The sequence below is a fragment of the Thamnophis sirtalis genome, unplaced genomic scaffold (genome assembly GCF_051295495.1).
Source record: "Thamnophis sirtalis isolate CommonGarterSnake01/CBP01778 unplaced genomic scaffold, rThaSir2_p1.2 scaffold_19, whole genome shotgun sequence".
Lineage (NCBI taxonomy): Eukaryota > Metazoa > Chordata > Lepidosauria > Squamata > Natricidae > Thamnophis > Thamnophis sirtalis.
The window spans coordinates 869,448-876,947 of record NW_028261399.1 but is presented as its reverse complement, the minus strand read 5'-3'; the positions used below and the strand labels follow the sequence as shown (position 1 = coordinate 876,947).

At 52.8% G+C, this 7,500-nt stretch overlaps 1 protein-coding gene across 1 annotated transcript in view; it reads left to right on the top strand.

Moving 5' to 3' along the window:
- NECTIN4 (nectin cell adhesion molecule 4) overlaps positions 1–7,500 on the top strand; it is a gene marked incomplete in the record, with an annotated part of 115,741 nt that overhangs the window by 96,823 nt on the left and 11,418 nt on the right.

Below are 7,500 nucleotides of genomic sequence, written 5' to 3'. Positions count from 1 at the left end.
GCAGCCTTCCAATATGTCAGGGGCTGCCCCAAAGAAGAGGGAGTCAAGCTATTCTCCAAGGCACCCGAGGGCAGGACAAGAAGCAATGGGTGGAAACTAATCAAGGAGAGAAGCAACTGGGAATTAAGGAGAAACTTCCCAACAGTGAGGACAATTAACCATTGGAACAGAAGATGCCCCCAGAAGTTCTGGGAGATCCATCACTGGAGGTTTTTTAAGAAGAGATTGAAAGGAATTTCTCCAGGATGGTTGAGCAGGGGGTTGGACTAGAAGACCTCCAAGATCCCTTCCAGCTCAGTTATTCTGTATTCTATAAGGGGACCGGAGGCTCTATGAGGAATAGTTGCAGGAATTAGGTATGTCCAGTCTAGTGCCCAGGGACGTGGTGGCTCAGTGGCTAAGACGCTGAGCTTGTCAACCAGAAAGGTCGGCAGTTTGGCAGTTCGAATCCCCAGTGCCGCATAACAGAGTGAGCTCCCATTCCTTGTCCCAGCTTCTGCCAACCTAGCAGTCCGAAAGCATGTTAAATAATGCAAGTAGAAAAATAGGGACCACCTTTGGTGGGAAGGGAACAGCGTTTTGTGCGCCTTCGGCGTTGAGTCATGCCAGCCACGGTGACGTCTTCGGACAGTGCTGGCCACACTTGGAATACGGCATTCATTTTTGGTCGCCACGATGTAGAAAAGATGTGGAGACTCTAGAAAGAGTGCAGAGAAGAGCAACAAAGAGGATTAGGGGACTGGAGGATAAAACATATGAAGAATTGTTGCAGGAACTAGGAATGTCTAGTTTAATGAAAAGTAGGACTAGGGGAGACAGGATAGTAGCGTTCCAATATTTGAGAGGCTGCCCCAAAGAAGAGGAGAGGGTCCACCTAATCTCCAAAGCCCCCAAAGGCAGAACAAGAAGCAACAGATGGAAACTGATCAAGGAGAGAAGCGATTAAAGAGAATCTTTAATTATCTGGAATTAAAGAGAATTAAAAGAGAATCTTCCTAAGGAATTAAAGAGAAACTTCCTAAGAGTGAGATCAATCAACCAGTGGAACAGAAGTTGTAGATGTTCCATCACGGGAAGTTTTTACAGATACAGAATAACAGCGTTGGAAGGAGTCTTGTAGGTCATCTAGTCCAGCCCCACCCAAGCAAGAGACCCGCCACCATTTCCGACAGAGGGCAGCCCAGTCTCTTCTTGAAAGCCTCCAGGGATGAAGCTCCCTCAACTTCCGAAGGCAACTTCTCTTCCATGGGTTGATTGTTCTCCCTGTCAGGAAATTCCTCCTTATTTCAAGGTTGAATCTCTCCTTGGTCAGTTTCCATCCATTCTTCCTCCTCTGGCCTTCATGGAAAACAACCTGACCCCCTTCCTCCTCTCTGTGGCAGCCCCTCAAATATTGGAAGATGCTCTCCTGCCTCCCCTGGTCCTTCTCTTCCCTCGACTAGCCAGGCCCAGTTCCTGCAACCGTCCATCGTATGTTTGAGCCTCCAGTCCCCTCATCAATCTGGTTGCTCTTCTCTGCACTCTTTCTAGAGTCTCAGCATCTTTTTTACAATGTGGTGACCAAAACTAGATCGGTACTCTAGGTGTGGCCTTACTAAGGCTTTAAAGATGTTTTGCTTCTTATTCAAGATATCAAGGCAGTGATATCTAACCTTTTGGGTCCTGAGTGCCCAAAGCATGTGCAACCCCCCAAAATACAATGCAAGCCCCTCCTCATGCCTTCCCACCCCTCAAGGCATGCCTGTGCATCCCCTGCCCATGTGTCTCACCCTCCCTCCCTTTTTGGCTTCCATGCTGGTGCGGGAGGCTTTCCAGGCCCCAAATGGGATGAAGTGGGCAAGCATGCAGCAAACCCCCAAAATGTGTGCGCCCCTCTCCCCCCGCACATGCACAGCAAAGACGTGAAGACTGGCTGGCTGGCGGGAGGCATGCGTGCATGCACGGTGGAGCTGCCTAGGGCGATGGCTGGCGTGCCCGCAGAGAGGGCTCTGCATGCCACCTGTGCCCTCGGTTTGCCATCCCAGGTACAAGGCCTCCTGCTTGAGCAGGGGGTTGGACTAGAAGACCTCCAAAGTCCCTTCCAACTTTTATTCTTCTCTCATTCTTCGCTCCAACGCTGTTGGGACTTAGGAAATGCACCATCTTCTCTATCAGGGGATCTGCCCTTTGGAGAACCCCAACTCCACCCCGAGACCCACATGTCTCTCATGTTGCCGACATTAGGAAAGCCTTTGAAGGGGAAAACCTGGCGGTCTTCCCAGGCCCGGGGCTGGGGTGGGCGTCGAGCCCCTCTGGGCAGGATTGTCCTGTGGTATGTTTCCCCCGGACAGACCCACCCCCCCGTTTCAACCTTCCCTCTCTTTGAATGATATGTCTGCAGTTTGACAGCCTCCCATTAAATAAATAAATGATACAAAGCAATCATTTGCGCCTCTCCACGCTAACCAGGTAGATTCCCAGGAACAAAGGCAGGTAGTCCTCGATGTACGATCATAACGGAGGCCAACATTTCTGTTGTTAAGTGAAATGGGGGTTGCCCTGTTTTGCGACCTTCCTTGCCACCATTGTTAAGGGAATCACTGGAGTTAAGGTCATGGCCCAGAGGATCTCCATGGGTTGCCCTCTGTCCTCTTTGGAAGAGCTTTAGCGCTCCCACTGCCTTAAGAAAGTTCAAAATGTTCTTAAAGACCCATCTCATCCTGGGCACCCTTTTCTTTTTAAACTATTACCATCTGGCAGCCGGTACAGGGCAATAAACAACAAGGGCAAATAGGCTGAAAAACAGCTTCTATCCCAGGGCAGTTGTTGTTAGTTGCAAAATCGTGTCCGACCCATCGCAACCCCATGGACGACATTCCTCCAGGCCTTCCTGTCCTCTCCCATCCCCTGGAGCCCATTGAAGCTCACACCAGCTACTTCGATGACTCCATCCAGCCCCCTCCTTCTCTGCCGTCCCCTTCTTCTTCTTTTGCCCTCCATCGTTCTCAGCATGAGGCTCTTCTCCAGGGAGTCCTTCTTCCTTCTCATTAGGTGGCCAAAGTACTTGAGATAGGTAGGTAAGTAGGTAGGTAAGTAGGTAGGTAGGTAGATAGATTAGATTAGATTAGATTAGATAGGTAGGTAGGTAGGTGGGTAGGTAGATGATAGATAGATAGATAGATAGATAGATAGATAGATAGATAGATAGATAGATAGATAGATAGATAGATTTTTGTTGTGAGTTGCAAAGTCATGTCCAACCCATCGCAACCCCATGGACCACGTTCCTCCAGGCCTTCATGTCCTCTATCATCCTCTGGAGTCTATTTAAGCTCACGCCAACTGCTTTGATGACTCCATCCAGCCCCCTCCTTCTCTGCCGTCCCCTTCTTCTTTTGCCCTCCATTGTTCCCAGCATGAGGCTCTTCTCCAGGGAGTCCTTCCTTCTCATTAGGTAGCCAAAGTCTTTGAGTTTCCTCCTCAGGATCTGCCCTTCTAAAGAGCAGTCAGGGTTGATCTCCTCTAGGACTGACCGTTTGGGTGGCCCTGCAGTCCAAGGGACTCAATGCAGGAGTCTTCTCCAACACCAGAGTTCAAAGGCCTCCATTCTTTGGCCCTCAGCCTTCCTTGTGGTCCAACTTTCACAGCCATAGTAAAATATTAATGCAGTATCAGGGATATTCAATTCAATTGTGTAGAACACTGATGGCGAATCCATAGCAAATGTGCCTGAGGTGGCATGCAGAGCCCTCTCTGTGGGCATGGGCCCTGTTGTCAACTGGTCTTCGTGGATGCTGGAGTGCCAGAAAATGTCCTGAAAAATGGCCAAAAAAAATGAGTGGCTCATTTAAGAAATTGCCTTGCTTAGCAATGCAAATTCTGCTCTAAATTTGTGGTCGTAAGTCAAGGACTCAGTTATAATGCAAGGATCCAAGCTTCTAGTCCCCCATCCCCTGGGAAGCATGTCCCATTTGTAAAGGCCTAGGATGCGCTGACGTCCATGCGCTCCAAGTAACCGAGACCTGGAAGGGACCCTGGAGGCCTTCTAGTCCAACCCCCGGTCCCTGTGAGCCGTTAATGCCTTGTGACCTGTGCATATGAAGCCCTTCTTCAGAGCCTCCCACTGTTTCCTTTCTTTTAAAGAAATACTCAAAGGTTTCCCCATCACATTGAACAACGAGGCAGCTCTGCTGCATGCATCAATGCACATGTGAGGCTGTGGGGTAGGGTTGGGGGTTAGGCCTGGGGTTAGAGTTTGGGTTTGAGAAGTTTTTGGTTAGGGTTAGAGTTAGAGTTAATTAGAGTTAGAGTTAGTTAGAGTTAGAGTTAGAGTTGGGGTTGGGGTTGGGGTTGGGGCTGGGGCTGGGGCTGGGGCTGGGGCTGAGGGTTGGGGCATTAGGTTGGGATTAGGAGTTAGGATTGGGGATGGGGTTGGGTGAGGATTGGAGTTGGGGTTGGGGTTGGGGCTATGCCTAGGGGGTTGTGTTGTGGGTTTGGGGGTTGGGGATTGGTTTAGGATTAGGAGTTAGGATTGGGGTGGGGGTTAGGATTGGGGTGGGGCGTTTGGGGTTTGGGTTAGGATTGGGACTGGGGCTGGGGACTGGGGTTGTAGGATTAGGGCCGTGATGGCAAACTTATGGCACGCCAGCTGCATCTTCATGGCCTGAAAAACTGCCATTTCCAAGGCTGTTTTGGGGGGCCTTTTCAGGCCCGCCTAACAGCTGAAAAACGGCTTGAAAATGACCCCCCCCCCAAAAAAAACAGCCAAAAACCAAGCCTTTGTGCACCAGCCAGCTAGTCTTTGGGTTTCTGCCCCCCCCAGCACATGTTCCAGTTTGGGTCCTCGGTGCCGAAAAGGTTCGCCATCACTGGGTTATGGAGGGGGGGGCAGCCCAGGCCGCGGTGCTTCCGCCGTGCTCCGATGCTGCTGGGTGCAGAGTCTGGGTGGGGCTCAAACAGGTTTCAGCACCGGCTCTGCTAATCAGGTCCCCGTGGGAAAAGGGAAGGGATTCCTTTGATTTCAGCACCTCTGGTGGATGATGTCATCGCTCCATCCCTCCCTCCTTTCCTCCCCCCCCCCATTTCTCTTCCCCTTATCACCAGTCCCAACATGTCTCTGGGGTGGAGGAAGCGCCAGGCAAGGGGAGGGAAGGAGAGCCAGGCACATCTGCGCTTCCCCCCTGCGGTGACTTCCACCAGCCAAAACCACAACCCAGATCTCAGCAAAGGACGGGCAGTCCTCGAGTTATGACCATTCGTTTAGTGACCATTCAGAGTGACAGCCGCATTGGAAAAAAAAGGACTTTTCACAGTTATGACCATTGTAGCATCTCGCGTGATTAAAATTCGGACGCTTGACAACCGTCTCACATTTATGACGGTTGCAGTGGTCATGGGATCCCCTTTTGCGACCTTCCGGCAAGCAGGCTCAATGGAAAAGCCGGATTCATTTAACGACTGTGGCAAGAAAGGTCATAAAATGGGGCAAAAGTATGAGGTCTTGTGCTCATTTTCCATCTCATCGTTTCCGAACGGTTTCTGCCCGACGGTTGCACCGAAAGCTAGCGGAGGAAACAGCCCATCAATATTTAAACCAAAAAAATACGAGCAAAAACTAGTTCTGCAGGTTGCAACCTATTTGGTTGTGCTTTAAAAACCCGTGTGGCCCTGGCGCATGTGTGAATGGGGCGTGCAAGGCTAAAACCTGGAGGATGAGCATTAAACGCTCGCCCCAAATTGACCCTCCTGCATGTCCCACGAATAGGATAGTATGATTTATCAATGGAAGAAGCGGGGGAGCCACGGAAGAGGGAGACCCTGTGTGAGGCTGCCCAGAAGTACTCACAGCTGCTTAGCTTCTAGTCTTGTGTGTGTGTGTGTGTGTGTGTGTTTGTGTTTGTGTGTGTTTGTGTGTGATTGTGCTGCCTGTGAGGATTGCGGTCTTGCTCCTTCTGAGTTGCCATGGCAGGCAGCTGTTGGTGACTCGGTCCAGGCTGTGAGCCTGGGTCGCCGGCCTCTTGTGGGGTAAGGATGCAACATCAGCAACCTCCGGGGACGGGATGGGGAGTGTGGGGCCAAGGGAATGGGGAGAAAAGGGGCGGCTGAGCCCTCGGCTGTAGAACGGGGGGGGGAGTCCGGCTGGAAGAGGCTCTTGAGCCCTCCCACCCCCACCCCGCCCCGAGGCTGTGAAACAGATGGTGGGAGGTTGGCACATTCGGGCTTGCGAGGTTTTGTTCATGTGGACTCACAATAAAGTGAGAGGGTGTGGTTGTGTTTTCCTGTCTGGTTAGGCTGAGAAGAAGACTTGCACTGTAACGTCTGGCCCAGCATTTCCCTTCTTTCAAATACTGAGTCCCTTCCTCTCCCCCTCTCCCTTCTCATTTCTCCCTGTCCTGCCCTCTCCTCCCTTCCCTTCTCCTCTCTTCCCCGCCCTTCCCTACTGCCCTTCCCCTCTCCCCCTTCCCTCTCCTCCCTTCCCTTGTATCTCCCTTCTCTCCCTTCCCTTCCCCTCTCCTCCCTTCCCTTCTATCTCCCTTCCCCTCTCCTCCCTTCCCTTCTCCTCTCTTCCCCGCCCTTCCCTACTGCCCTTCCCCCTCTCCCCCTTCCCTCTCCTCCCTTCCCTTGTATCTCCCTTCTCTCCCTTCCCTTCCCCTCTCCTCCCTTCCCTTCTATCTCCCTTCCCCTCTCCTCCCTTCCCTTCTCCTCTCTTCCCCGCCCTTCCCTACCACCCTTCCCCTCTCCCCCTTCCCTCTCCTCCCTTCCCTTCTATCTCCCTTCTCTCCCTTCCCTTCCCCTCTCCTCCCTTCCCTTCTATCTCCCTTCCCCTCTCCTCCCTTCCCTTCTCCTCTCTTCCCCGCCCTTCCCTACTGCCCTTCCCCTCTCCCCCTTCCCTCTCCTCCCTTCCCTTGTATCTCCCTTCTCTCCCTTCCCTTCCCCTCTCCTCCCTTCCCTTCTATCTCCCTTCCCCTCTCCTCCCTTCCCTTCTCCTCTCTTCCCCGCCCTTCCCTACCACCCTTCCCCTCTCCCCCTTCCCTCTCCTCCCTTCCCTTCTATCTCCCTTCTCTCCCTTCCCTTCCCCTCTCCTCCCTTCCCCGCCCTTCCCTACCACCCTTCCCCTCTCCCCCTTCCCTCTACTCCCTTCCCTTCTATCTCCCTTCCCCTCTCCTCCCTTCCCCTCTCCTCTCTTCCCCGCCCTTCCCTACCACCCTTCCCCTCTCCCCCTTCCCTCTCCTCCCTTCCCTTCTATCTCCCTTCCCCTCTCCTCCCTTCCCCTCTCCTCTCTTCCCCGCCCTTCCCTACTGCCCTTCCCCTCTCCCCCTTCCCTCTCCTCCCTTCCCTTCTATCTCCCTTCTCTCCCTTCCCTTCCCCTCTCCTCCCTTCCCTTCTATCTCCCTTCCCCTCTCCTCCCTTCCCTTCTCCTCTCTTCCCCGCCCTTCCCTACCACCCTTCCCCTCTCCCCCTTCCCTCTCCTCCCTTCCCTTCTATCTCCCTTCTCTCCCTTCCCTTCCCCTCTCCTCCCTT